Genomic DNA, 15248 nt, shown 5'->3' on the forward strand with positions numbered 1-15248 from the left:
GTCATTGGATTAGGCTATCAATCAAGCTGTTCCCCAAGGAAAAGGTGGAGAAGACAAAACAGTGAAAAGGGAAATTAGGAAAGGAAGGCATGACTGGAATAAGAGTCCTCGCAAAATTTATCTGTGAGTTGACTTGTATCTCCCAAGAATCAGGCAGAAATGTCCAGTTTTGCTTTCAGCCTAACAGTCAAAGTGTTTTGTTCCAAGCTTTTGGAGTATGCATAAATCATGGGCTCCTACAGTGAGTCCTTGAAGAATAGCTTTTTAAAAAAGAAAAGAAAGTGCATTGTGCAGGTTTTAGTTATGCTGGGTACTTTCAGGAACAGATCAAATTATTTTTAAGCCTGTAACCAGTTTTACTTCTGTTCACACATGTTCTGTTGCTTTGATCACTTGAGGCGTTATACGCATTATATTCAGCTATTGTACTAAGCCATAAATGACTACGCACATTTGAAGTTAAATATATTTTACACATATTATTATGAAATAGGGATTTTGTGAAAGAGTTTCAGATTGAAAATTTAACTGCAAAATTTGGAGAAACATACAATCATTAGAGTAACTGGATTATGGACCACACAATAAAACAATAACATAACAACATAAATCTTTTTTTTTTTAACAAAACTCAACAAAGACAAATTAGAACAGGTAATATGCAAAAGCTGCAAATGCTGCTGCCAAAGCTATAGGGGTGAAACTCAAAAAATTAGAATATCGTGCAAAAGTTCATTTATTTCAATAATGCAACTTAAAAGGTGAAACTAATATATGAGACTTATTACATGCAAAGCAAGATAGTTCAAGGCATGATTTGTCATAATTGTGATGATTATGGCTTACAGATCATGCAAACCCCAAATCCACAATCTCAGAAAATTAGAACATTGTGAAAAGGTTCAATATTCTAGGTTCAAAGTGTCCCACTCTAATCAGCTAATTAAGCCATAATACCTGCAAAGGGTTCCTGAGCCCTTAAATGGTCTCCCAGTCTGGTTCAGTAGGAATCACAATCATGGGAAAGACTGCTGACCTGACAGTTGTGCAGAAAACCATCATTGACACCCTTCATGAGGAGGGAAAGCCTCAAAAGGTAATTGCAAAAGAAGTTGGATGTTCCCAAAGTGCTGTATCAAAGCACATTAATAGAAAGTTGTGTGGAAGGAAAAAGTGTGGAAGAAAAAGGTACACAAGCAGCAGGGATGACCGCAGCCTAGAGAGGATTTTTAGGAAAAGGCCATTCAAAAGTGTTGGGGACTTTCACAAGGAGTGGACTGAGGCTGGAGTCAGTGCATCAAGAGCCACCACACACAGATGGATCCTGGTCATGGGCTTCAAATGTCGTATTCCTCTTTTCAAGCCTCTCCTGAAAAACAAACAACGTCAGAAGCGTCTTACCTGGGCTAAAGAAAAACAAAAGTGGTCTGTTGCTCAGTGGTCCAAAGTCCTCTTTTCTGATGAGAGCAACTTTTGCATCTCATTTGGAAACCAAGGACTCAGAGTCTGGAGGAAGAATGGAGAGGCACACACTGCAAGATGCTTGAAGTCCAGTGTGAAGTTTCCACAGTCTGTGTTGATTTGGGGAGCCATGTCATCTGCTGGTGTTGGTCCACTGTGCTTCATTAAATCTAGGGTCAGCGCAGCCATCTACCAGGAGATTTTGGAGCACTTCATCCTTCCTTCCACAGATGAGCTTTATGGGGATGCTGACTTCATTTTCCAGCAGGACTTGGCACCTGCCCACACTGCCAAAAGCACCAAAACCTGGTTCAATGACCGTGGGATTACTGTGCTTGATTGGCCAGCAAACTCGCCTGACCTGGACCCCATAGAGAATCTATGGGGCATTGCCAAGAGAAAGATGAGAGACATGAGACCAAACAACACAGAAGAGCTGAAGGCTGCTATTGAAGCATCCTGGTTTTCCATAACACCTCAGCAGTGCCACAGGCTGATAGTTTCCATGCCACACCTCATTGAGGCGGTAATTGCTGCAAAAGGGGCTCAAATCAAGTACTGAGTACATATGCATGCTTATACTTTTCAGAGGTCCGATATTGTTCTATGTACAATCCTTGTTTTATTGATTGCATGTAATATTCTAATTTTCTGAGATTGTGGATTTGGGGTTTTCATGAGCTATAAGCCAAAATCATCACAATTATGACAAATCACAGCTTGAACTATCTTGCTTTGCATGTAATGAGTCTATCTCATATATTAGTTTCACCTTTTAAGTTGCATTACTGAAATAAATGAACTTTTGCACGATATTCTAATTTTTCGAGTTTCACCTGTACAGGAGAATTTGAGGATTTTAGTTTCAATGTATCTGGAGAACATGGTGTTGAGTAATGGTTTGGTAGGCGAAAGAGCTGCCTGAACAAAAAAAGGCGTTGATTGTTTGGTAGATTCTCTGTAGACTCTCACAGAAAAGACCTCTAATAAGAAATTTTCCTTCATCTTTAGGGTTTGGCAAGTTATAAAAGATAACCTTCATAACTATTAGTGTGTCTCAGTTGTTTTCATAATTCTTTCAGATATACAGGATTTAAATGTTGTAATCAGCGAGGCTCAGAAATGGATTGGAAATCAGCAATTAATACAATACTGGAGTGATGTTGCATTCCATAGTAGATAGATATAGTAGAATTTGTTTCTTAAGAAGGACGCTAAAGTGTAGTAGCCTAATTCACAATGAATATTGTGACAGAACCCTATGACTTTCACAATTTTCTGTGTTTTCCTGTTGCTGTGGAGACAGCTCTTCCAATTTTAATTGTATTTTATTTATTTATTTTCCTTTTGACCCTTTCATGCACACTGTAATAGTGTGCTCATTTAATGGTCTTGGTGTCATGGGAATTCATGCCTCTGATTAGGGAAGTACTTTGCAATGGATTTTCCCATGAAATGCATCTGAGTGTTTGAGAACATTATTATAGAGCGAACATTTTATACAACTGTAAAAGGGTCAGTCAATGAGCATAAACGCTCAGTTGACAAGTCAGGAAATGAATGAGAAGACTGAACAGTCAGATAGATCACTCGAAATTGTTTTCATCTTTAGAATGTAGAATAGGAATGATTTGTGGGTGTCATTGTTTGAATGAACAGAGGAAGGAGATCAAGATTTGGACATAAAAGACAAGCTGGCAGCACTATAAAGATGATTACAACCTTATTTTTATGCATTATCAGTGCCTATTTTTTCTTCATTTTAAATATTGTATGTGTTCTATGTACATGGATATAAGCAAATAGTTCTCATGATAATACTATGTGGGTCAAAAACTTGCTATACTATAGTATTAGGGTAGTGTACATAAATCATTTCTTGCATCAAAGTTTAGATAATCCATGTCCAAGCCAAAGCACATGTTTTTTATCCAGATCCATTATTTTTTCATCTAGGCAAAGATGTCCCTTAATAGAAGATAGTGGAGAATTAACAGCACACAGCAAAAGAAAAGAAGAGGAATAAAGTAACTGAGACATTGGTGGGAGGAGCAGATAGGCTGGTTGGTTTACAACAGGAATGTCAAACTTGCAGCATCACGGCAGCATCACATGACGTATCATGACTTCCCCTCCCTTCGCTAAACCGGGTGTGGGCGTGGCCAGCGTGTGACACATCTGGCCTGTGGGCCACAAGTTTGTCAGCTTTCAACATACTATGGAATCAAATTAAATTAGAACAGTTGGGAGATCAGGGAAAAGTAACGAAGACAGTAGGCAATTAGGAGAAGAGATGGGAGAATGAAGACTGTTTAGTTTTGACAGACTTGAATTTAAAAATGGCAGCAACAGTAAATGGGAAGAAAGGAAAATGCAATGAATAGGTTTGGGCTGGCATATAATAAATGGAGGAAGCTGGGAAAAGAGGACAATTGAAGCCATCTTGTTCTACTTGCCACACAAGATCCATTTAAAATTTGGCCTTGGTTGAAATTTGGAACAAACAAGAGATTTCAGTTCATACGTGCTATAATTTAGTAAAACCCCAGTGCGACGTGCTTATTCCATGCACTGAACAAAGCATGTTATCAATTTTATGCACACTGTACACACATATGCATGGATGAATTACTTGATCTGTCATTCCAAAAGTTTGAGGCAGGACTCCTTTAGGTAACCTGGGATACATTTGTAAACTTCCAAGGATTTTTTTTTTCTATTTGGATAGAATATTCTTGCAGGTTGGAGATTCTGAGGGATGTAATCTCAAAATCTAGACTGCTCTCTCCTTTCGAACCAATTTGGGAAGGGGCCAGGAAGAAAAGTTGATTTAGTCTCATGATAACTCTAAATACTTGATGTTTGAAAACAGCAGATGTTCTATTTTATATCCTTTCTTGCCAGTGGTGATTGAACTGGGCTACTTATATGAATCTAAGGATGCTCCCTACAGAGACAATGACTATAGTGGCAGACTTTAGAACATATTCAAAAACAGGCGGAATTTTGACTAAAATAACACTTTCAAACTTTCTAATCTAGATCTTTTCTGAAGGATTGGTTAATTAATTTTATAAAGATAGAATGTAAACTAATCTAATATAACTGACAGATTGTTATGATTGTTCTATTATTAACCTGAAATACTTTTTATTGCTGTGTAACAAAATTGGAGCCTGCAAAAACAATAAGTATATGAAAATTATATTAGCAATAACACTAACACTTAGACTTATATTCTGCTTCATAGTACTTTTCAGCCCCCTGTAAACAGTTTACAGAGTCAGCATATTGCACCCAATAATCTGGGTCCTTGTTTTACCAATTTTGGAAGGATGGAAGGCTGAGTCAACCTTGAGCCCATCAGGATCGAGCTGCTGGCACTTGTCAGAGTTAGCCTGGAATAATGCATTCCGCATTCTAATCACTGTGCCACCATGGCTCAGTTACTTTAAGTATAACTGAACATCTGTGCAAGATTACAAGGCTTGAGTTAAGTATTTTTCCTTTCTGAAAGAGGTATCATTCTCCCATCTTGGCAGGAAAAGATGTCCAGTTGGAATGCCATTGCTGCCTGCCCTTTTTCTGTTTACTGGATAGATTTCTCGCCCTTGCTTGAGATAGTAGTAATCTCAGAAGCATACCTAAGCATAATCCTGTTCCTCAGGCTTGCAGAAAAGTCACATATAGATCAGATATTACAGATCTACTTTAAACAACCACTGAATCTTAGAAGCTGACTAAGACAGTTGACAAGATTTGAGATAAGTTTGTGTTGTAGCAACATAGGAGAGGAAGAGTGTTTGTGTTTAGGAAATATTTGAAAAGGTGTGTGGTCTAAATTGTCATTGCTTCATTTAAAGCACTAAAGCATCTGATTTAAGTTAGCACAGTTTCTAATTTTTCAGCAGAGGAAAAAGAAGGAGAGATAAAAGAATTTTGGTGCTTGACAAAGAAAACAGCATTACAAAGAGTTTGTGCAAAGCATCTGGTATTTAACAATAGCAGCATTTTCAACCCTTTAATATTGTTTCTCCCCTTTTGATTATAAAAAGGTATAGGCAAGGAATACACATACTTCCACACAACTATATCACTATTTTTACAAGATCAAACAACTTCAGCAATTTAATCTCAGTGTTAGGAAAAGGATCACATCTGGCACTCCAGAGCTGTGTCTATAACCGAGTTTTTGTAAAGTCTCATGATGTGCTCCCTGGGTGCTAAATATTGACAAGCATGCTGTAGCAAGCAGGATCAAGCTTGTAGAATTAACACAGCTCAGATTCTATACTGACACAGTAACCCAAGTCTGAAAACTATTGTTCTATTCCATTTGCCTTGGTATTACAGTTAATACTGTCCTACTGAATTTGGGATTTTTCTAAACTGAAGCTTGCAGATTATCGTACTTCATATGCTAAAGCCTATAGATTAACCGCATCAGGAGACTTTGGGAAGATATAAATATCTTAAGAAAGTTTCTAACGCTAAAAAGTAGATATTTAAAATATTTTAATTCTTTATTTGATATCAGATATTAAGACTATATTTGTTTATATTTATTTATGTTTACTTATGGTCAATTTGTTGATAAAGTATTGATTGATTCTGTGCTATCAGGTCCATATCAACTTTTGGTGACTGTGTGTGTGTGTGTGTGTGTGTGTGTGTGTGTATATATATTTTTCTTAAGTTTTTGTGGGTACTTACATGTATGGTATTCAGCTTTGTTCGAGTATTTTCCCACGTCATTATAATTGTGCTTTTAAAGTTGTAGCAACGTTTCGGCAGAATCTCATCTGAATGCAAAAAAAGGAAATAAATAACTTGTCAACCAAGTTTGCAAATAGATTAAAACTCTCTTTGTAAATGTTCAGGAATGAGTCATTAAATGGAACAGGAAGACAATATTAATCAGTTAAAGGGGTTGAGAAGTGGCATTTCATATGTACACTTTTTATATATCTATGTTATTCGGATGAAACATGAGTTCAGTTGCTGCTTCCAAATGGTCATCAAAGGCAGCCCCATGTAGAGCTGATTACTGTAACCCAAACAGGAGGTGACTAAGGCATGACTGACTACAAGGTACAGAAATAACTCAAGTTAGAACCAGAGCTGAAGCCTTACATTTACTTACAAGGGAGTAAAACCAAACCCAATGAAATTTAGTTGAACTTATGTCAGTCTGACTTCTGGCACTATTTCCAGAAGCCTACAACAAAACCATAACATTAATTGCTGTGTGTGCGTGTGCGTGCATGTGTGTGTTTACAAGTCCATAGCTTCAAAGGAGCTAACAATGCAGTAAATATAAATCATACAAAATCATGATTTATATATCCTCTCATGTTCCATTCTTGAAAGCTCTGCAGAACAACCAGTTTTAACCTCCATCTGGAATTTTTTATTTATTTATTTATTTTATTTTTATTTGTTAATTGCTTACAAGTTAATAGGTATAAGTAAAAACATAGTTATGAATACATGGATACATATAAGAAAAATAAAAAATAAACAATAAACAATAGGACAGGGACGGTAGGCACGTTGGTGCGCTTATGCACGACCCCTACAGACCTCTTAGGAAAGGGGTGAGGTCAATCGTAGACAGTCTAAGGTTAAAGTTTTTGGGGTTTGGAGAAGAAATCACAGAGTCAGGTAGAGTATTCCAGACATTGACCACTCTGTTGCTGAAGTCGTATTTTCTGCAATCAAGTTTGGTGCAATTAACCTTAAGTTTGTATCTATTGTTTGCTCTTGTGTTGTTATGGTTGAAGCTGAAGTATTCATTGACAGGTAGGACATTGCAGTGTATGATTTTATATACTATACTTAGATCAGACTGAAGGCGGCGTAGTTCTAGGTTTTCTAGGTCTAGAATTTCAAGTCTGGTGGCATAAGATATTCTGCAATGAGTAGAGGAGTCGAGAACTCTTCTTGTGAAATATTTCTGAACTTTCTTAACTGTGTTAATATCAGATACGTAATATGGGTTCCAGACTGATGAGCTGTATTCAAGTATTGGTCTAGCAAATGTTTTGTATGCTCTAGTTAGTAGTGTAATATTACCAGAGAAAAAGCTACATAAGATTAGGTTAACAACTCTTAACGCCTTTTTGGCTATGTAATTACAGTGGGCTCTAACATTAGAGATGAGTACTCCAAGATCCTTGACAGAGTTTGGATCATCAACAAGGTCTTGACTGTTCAGCCTCTATTTTATTTTCTGATTTTGTTTGCCAATATGTAGGACAGAGCATTTATTTGTTGAGATTTGAAGTTGCCATTTGTTTGACCATTCTGATACATAGTCAAGGTCTTTTTGAAGGGTAGCAGTATTGTCTGTGGTGTTGAATAGCTTTACATCATCAGCGAAGAGAACGCAGTTGCTCTTGATATGATCACACAGGTCATATATGTAGAGTATGAAAAGAGTTGGTCCTAGAACACTGCCTTGGGGGACACCACTGTTGACAGGTACTGAATTTGATAGGACACTCCCAATTTTGACCATTTGTTGTCTGTTTGACAGGAATATTTCTACCCAGTTATGCAGGTGTCCAGAGATATGGTAAGATTTTAGTTTTAGGAGTAGTTTGTCGTGTACCACTGAATCAAAGGCTTTACAGAAGTCTATGTAGATTGTGTCTATTGCTTTGCCCTGACTGAGTTGTGTAGGCCAAATGTTTTTGCAGTGTAAGAGTTGCAGATTACATGATAGTTTTTTCCTAAAACCAAATTGTTTATTAGAGAGTAGGTTGTTTGTTTCTAAGTGGAGGATGATGGATTGGTTAATAATTGATTCCATGACTTTACAGGTGACGCAGCATAAAGAGATTGGTCTGTAATTTTCAACTAGGCTGGGGGTCTCCCTTTTTGAAGATGGGGATGACCGTGGCTTGTGACCATAGTTTTGGCAAGGAGCTGGCCCTGAAAGATTTTTCAGAGATTATGCTTAGAGGTTCGGCTATGGCCGTGGATAGCTTTTTTAAGAAATAAGCACATATTCCATCCGGTCCAATAGATAGAGATGGTTTTAGATTTCGTAGTGCTTTTTCAACATTGTCTTCTGTAAAATCGATATGTATTAGATCATTGTAGTTGTCTGTGGTTCGACTATATTGAATGTGACCCAATACCTTTCCAGGAGCTGCATTTTGCACTTTCTATAATTCTTTAATGATTTTCAAGATCTGCCATGGGTGTGGGTGCGCCAGAGGTGGTATTCAGCAGGTTCTGACCAGTTCTGGAAAACCAGTAGCGGAAATTTTGAGTAGTTCACAGAACTAGCAAATACCACCTCTGACTAGAGACTTTACAGTATCCTTCCACGTCCACCAAGCCATGCTCACAGAACCGGTAGTAAAAAAATTTGAATCTCACCACTGGTGTGTGTGTACGCACACGTGTCAGAGAGAAAATGTGTGTATGAGAGAGAGAGATTTATATATTTGTATATTGTAATGAAATATTCTATATCTCATTTATTTTAGATAGCTTTGCTGAATTATTTTTTTTAAATGAAAGTTTCATTCAAAAAAAAAAAAACAACCCTGTAATTTAAAAGACATTGAAATGCAAAAGAAACTGTGCTCCAATTCAAGCCTCAATGGTTTTTTTAAAAAATGTCTTCAAACTCTACAGGCATTAAGAAAGAAATATTTAGAAATCGTTATAAAGCCATAACTACAAGCAAGTGTGCTTGTTACACAAGAAGACTCCACATCTGTCATCCAGTGTTTTTAATGTTCATCGTAGTTATTAGCTGAAGAATCCTATTATTACCATTCTGCAAGTAAGCACCATTCTTGAAATTGATTGATGTTTACAAATAAAAAACATTTATTATATTTTGCCAGTTCCTAGGAACCAATTCTGTAAACTAGAATTCCTCCATAGAAATGATGACACCTTATCTTCCTGGAACTAATCACTGCAGAGAGAGAGTTGGGGGGGAGGGGGCGGGAAACCCACCAATTCACTTTATCCACCCCAAAAGAACTTTCATTGCATTGTATGACCACTCAGCTCCATAATGATATGTTATTTTTATCTGCCAAAGGTAACATCAATAGAAAGTATCTTTATTCTGCTAGAGAAATAATTTTGCACTTGGCAATATAAGGATTTTGTGCTATAGAGAAGCTGTCTAAAATGAATGTATGTAGTATTGGAGTGTCTTTTATTTGGCTGTGTGAATGAACTATGTGTATTGCTTGGCAATTGTATTTTGATATCCAAGACAGAAGTTACTTTTCCTAGTGTGTATGAAATGTTTCACATTCAAAATATTTCATTCTCGAAAGATGTTCTTGCAACCTTGTGAGAAGAATTTTAAGTTCAAGATGGCTATGAATCAGGGGTGGGATTCTACCTGGTCCAACCGGTTCTATAGAACTGGTTTTTACAATTCTGTGCAGTTCAGAGAACCAGCAAATTGCATCACTGGCTGGCCCCACCCCACTCCACTCGCTCACTCCTTACCTGGCATGCATGCCATCCCACTTGCCTGCCTTGTGTCTTCGCTTAATTTTTGGTTAGTTGGTATTTTTCCTTTTTTTTCCCTCAACCATCAGCTGTTCTGACTATCAGCTGTGCCAGGAGATTTAGATTAGCTAGAAAGCAGGAAATTGTTGGATTTCTTGCTTTCTAGATAATCTAAAAGCACGGCCGAACCTTCCTTAGGACTGAAATTTCTATTTTTCAGTGCAGACTCAGGTAGCAGATTGCAGAAAGATAGATCTCTGAGAGAATCTGTGATTCTGTGAGCAAATCAATCTGCCTGCCTGCTTTGCTTGTTTTGGGGTAAAAGTTGCTCTCTTTTTTATGAAAAAATTCAATATTTACATACATGGTGTGCTGTGAGTTAATATTGTGAGTTTGCTTGCTAGCAAATTTTATGAATTTCCTTGCAAGCAAATTTTATGTGACAGATTCAGGCAGCAGATTGCAGAAAGATAGATCTCAGTGAATCTGTGATTCTGCAAGCAACTCAATGTCTGCCTGCTTTGCCTGATTTGGGGTAAAAGTTGCTCTTTCTTTATAAAAATTCAATATTTACATAAATATTTACAATATTTACATACAAGCCATGCCCAGCCTGTCATGTGACCACAAAGCCATGCCCTTTCAGCAAGCTATGCTCACCCTGTCACATGACCACCAAACCATACCTACAAATTAGGCCACGTCCACAGAACCAGTTGTTAAGAAATTTGAATCCCACCCCTGGTATGAATAAATGTGAAACTGGGATTTTTGAGTTTGAAATAGGTTGCTTTCAAGCTTTGAACACTTTCAGAATAGGTCAGAAGACATTCTGTGTTATGAACTCAGAAACAGAGAGATTCAAGCATGATTTTTTTCCCCAAATTCAAAATGTTTTGCATCCCAGTAGTGTCTCCTATATACCAAACATTGGACATCTGAATCTCCTGAAGGTTGTTCATTAGCTTTGGTGGCATTTTCATTTGATTGGTTCTGTTTTAAATTGGCAATAGTGCATTGCCTAGAAAATAAAGCAAACAGTAGGTTATATTCCTTCAACATGAATATTGCACATTCCCCACTCCATCTCCCCCACCCCCAGTCTATCTAGTCTTCACCTGGCTCCCCACATTGAATAAACTGATGTGGAAATGAATTCTTTGCACCTGGGAACAGGAATGACCACTGGAAAATATTGCAGGACCAGAACAGATACATATTACTATTTCTTCATCAAGGAAATGATATCTCCCCTGCATCCAAAAAAAAAAGCAGTTATGAAGAGTATCATTGTCATCACAATAACCCTTCCTTTATGTACTTTATGACTCTGAATTAATGAGTAATCTCACAGATTGAAGATATGCCCCATTCTCATTATTGCTGTTATTCTTTATATTTTTAATGGAATATGCCGTACTTTAGTTTGCTAATCAGAATATCAAGAGTACTTTGTCAAATGTACTTACATACTGAAACCGATGGAGATTCTGTAGCTTTAATACAATTTATAGTAAAAGTTACTCATTAAAAATGAAATAAGATTACGCTGATTACTTAAGTATGTTTGTTCTCTAAATTTGATGGAGTGCCAGTTTTTTAGCTATTTATCTGTTAAGTACTTATTTGATATTGAACAGAGCTGATAATATAATGCCCAATTTATTAGCAATAGCAATTGATAAAAACAATGTTGAATGCTGTCCTTTGGTTAACCTGAGTCTCTGATATACTATGACGCCTGTTACCTAGTTGCTCTATGAGCATAGACAAAGTCTTACATATGTAATTATGAAGACAAAATGCGCTGTTGGAAAAATGAATTGATTTATGAGTTACTGAAACTACTGTGGGCTCTTCCACACAGATGCTTTGCTTTGGGAGGAAATTGTATTGGCATGAACCATGCTGCCCACAGCATGCCCTTAATGAGAATTTGGAATGAAGATATGCTGTACAGCTTCTCTGCATGCCACCATAAGGGCAGTGACTGGTGGTTTTCCCTGGCTGAAATTCAAAAGTTGCCAACCAGAGAGAAAGCTGCTACCAGTCATGATACCGATTATGTGCCGGAGTGACGCTGGAAAGATCCAAGTGGTTTCTAATTCCTCCCCTCCCCCAAAAGGCTGTCAACCTATTGATCTAACAACAAACTAGGCAGCACCAAAGAATTTCAGCCTCTTTATTGCAACACAATGACTGCCTACATTTGTGCAGCCTAAATGCAGCACTGGGTGTTTTTTAATTCAAGATTCAAGAAAGTTTTTTCTTGTATTTGAGAGATGTGTTCATCTCTGGGATGCTGTCAATTTATTAACTTCTCAGCTCATTATCCTAATGATCTATTAATCTATACATTGCATGTAAAAAAAAAAAAGGCAGTATTGTGTCTTTCTTGACTGCCTTCTAATGATCACTTGGATTTCTGCAGGCAAAAAGCCTGGATGAATGTTGAAGAGCTGGACTTTGAAAAATCTCTTTATTGACTGTTTTGTTGAACCCCAACATATATACAGCTCTGATCATCCAAAAGGACAAGAGAAGTAAGATCTTGAAACCATATCTGTAGCAGGTTACATTCTGCAATGCACTGAATTTTTCAAAACATTATTCTGTTAAGGGGATGAAATGAGAAGTCAGATGCCACTCAGGCTGGAATTTTCTACTGTGCGGACTACAACAGAGCAAGTCCTTATGAAATCCTTAATGACCATAGAACTATTTCTAAACCATAGAAAGACTGCAATTTCAAGACTTCCTTTCCTAAATCAGCTGAGCTATCTGTTTGAAAAAGACAAAAAGAAAGTGACTGTGGAAGTTGAGGCTGAGGCGCCACATTTTGGAGGAAGCTCGCTAATTCATGAACCAATTTTCATCCATTTTTAATTCAATTTGAATCTATTGTTCCTATGGCTATTAGAGCAACTTTTCTATCTCCCTTGCCCCGCGACAGTTGCTGGACTATACAGAGCGGGGTCTCTTGATGTAAAAGCAGACCAAAATGAAAGAAGACATTTATATTTTAGCCTACCAGGGTCACATATAGGACAACTTAATAGTAAAAAATAGAAAATAGTGTTCCTTTTATTCTATTCTTTACTTTGACATTTGTTACTTCTTTAAACTTCTAGCCTAGTTGCATTTACTTTTAGTAAGGCAGAATTTATTTTTGCATTTAATCTGCATTCATAAAACTATTTTTTATTCTGTCTGGTCAAATCTGCTATGAGTAGCGCTGTTAATATTGTTTGATTTTTGAAGAAATGGAAGGAAATATATCTGACCCACAAGGTGTTTAAATGTGTTTAAATTAACACTGTGTAATGTGTTGATTCATGTATTTTGCCATTTGTCTCATCAAGTACTGAAATAATAACAAGGTTTATAAAAGATATGTCGGTCTTTTGTATATTTTTGAAAATGGAAACAAATGTCTTCTACTATATATTTCCCAGTACAATTCAAAGGGGATGAGTGTGTTTACATTCACATATTTGTATAAATAAAAAATATTTATTTAATAAAATAAAATGTTATAGTGGTTAAGCTACTAAGCTAGAAACCAGGACCCTGTGAGTTCTAGTCTCACCTATAACATGAAAACACCCAGCTAGATGACTCTGGGCCAGTCACTCTCTTTCAGCCCAATGTTCATCACAATGTTATTGTTATTGGGGGGGGAAAGGAGGAAAGAGTATTAGATACGTTTGCCGACCTGACTTTTTCATTAATATAATAAAGGCCAGATTTAAAAAAAATAGCTGAGTGTTAGCATCTTATCATATCATATCAATTCTTGAAATTGAAATTGGTGTTTCTACATTGAAGGCATAATCAGGTAAATATATTTAAAACCTATTATATGGACAGGCAGGTAAGGTTATATGAAAGAATTGTAACACTTAAATTATTAAAATTAAAAAATTAAATTAAATTATTATTGCATATTTTTAATATAGCTAGAAGGCACCTGTTAAGGGTTCTGATTATATGTGTATTTGTCTCAGGATGATAAATGAATTAGTTAAAAGGCAATCAATTAAAATCTTTTATCATCAGTTGGCAGTCTTAATTAATATACATTCATTTTGTATCGCTCTCCCACCATTCCCATGAGGGATGTTAAGCAGTGTGATAGTCCAGCTTTCACACATCAGCTAGGCATGTTGTACACACATCTGATGAATACAGTGAAACATTTCTATTCATGTATCCTCTGTGTAATATAGGACTTGCAGTGTACAAATTGATTGTGTCTTTCAGATTTTATGGTCATTCAGATTACTAAATTTAAAAATAACCAGGTGAAAATTTAATAGAAAGGAATATGTGTGCCACAATTTAAAAGAAAAAGAAAAAGATAACGTGATCTTGGTAACCTAGTCCATAAATTCTAGCTCCTAATCATTTTTTAAAGACATATCCCCATGAAAAAAACAACTGTAGTAACCAGACAACATCAGATGCAGATACTAGAAAGAAAAGATACTAGAAAGAAAAACAGGAAGTAAGGAACTTACCTATGATAGTTACTAAACCCTTGAGGGTGATCAATATCTGTTATGGGAAGTATGGAAAAACATTGTGTTTTTGTGATAGAACATAAATACTGCATGCAGGTGATCTGAAATTTATCTGATATCTCCAAGATGATGTGTTTCCCATACCTAGCATAATGGTAATTTTTGAAGTGCAGAAATTCATCATGACTGTCACCATGTCAAGGCCCAGAAGATAGTTCAAAAATGAAAAGCACTTTGCTGCCCCACTGTGCCCCACTTTCTTCACATGAATTGTGGCAGACTTTAATTGCCTTCAGATATTCCACAATGCCAATTCTTCCTCTAAAAAACTCCCACAACAGACGACTATTGCTACTTTGTGACCTTTTATTTATAATTTTATTTTCCATTTGAGAAATAATCCTTCATATGGTATCTTCTCTTCGATTTGATCTCAAGCTAGTTCTCTTCAAACTCAATAATAATAATAAGAAGAAGAAGAATAAGAAGAATAAGAATAATAATATAGTAATAATAGTAATAATAAAGATTTTTTCATTAAATATGAAGCTCAAGTCAACTGAACATTTAAAAGTGTATTCAAATATCCTTGACTGGCTCTGATGGTTGATGTGAGTTACTGCCAGCATCCTAGGTATCAACCAAATATCTTCTTAAAATATATGTTCCGAGTAGCGCAATCTTTTGCTGCTCCATTGGCACTACAGCAGGAAGCTGCAACTTCTTGATGTATTTTGCAAAATTCTGGGACATGTTACCAAGTGCCCCAAT

The 15248-nt window shown here is 36.5% G+C and overlaps 1 protein-coding gene across 4 annotated transcripts in view; it reads left to right on the forward strand.

The window, feature by feature from the left end:
* DPYD (dihydropyrimidine dehydrogenase) overlaps positions 1-15248 on the forward strand; it is a 641531-nt gene that overhangs the window by 496743 nt on the left and 129540 nt on the right. The window lies entirely within an intron of this gene.

Source organism: Pseudonaja textilis, chromosome 3, assembly GCF_049901715.1.
Source record: "Pseudonaja textilis isolate UNSWEBS1 chromosome 3, rPseTex1.2, whole genome shotgun sequence".
In the NCBI taxonomy this organism is placed as follows: domain Eukaryota; kingdom Metazoa; phylum Chordata; class Lepidosauria; order Squamata; family Elapidae; genus Pseudonaja; species Pseudonaja textilis.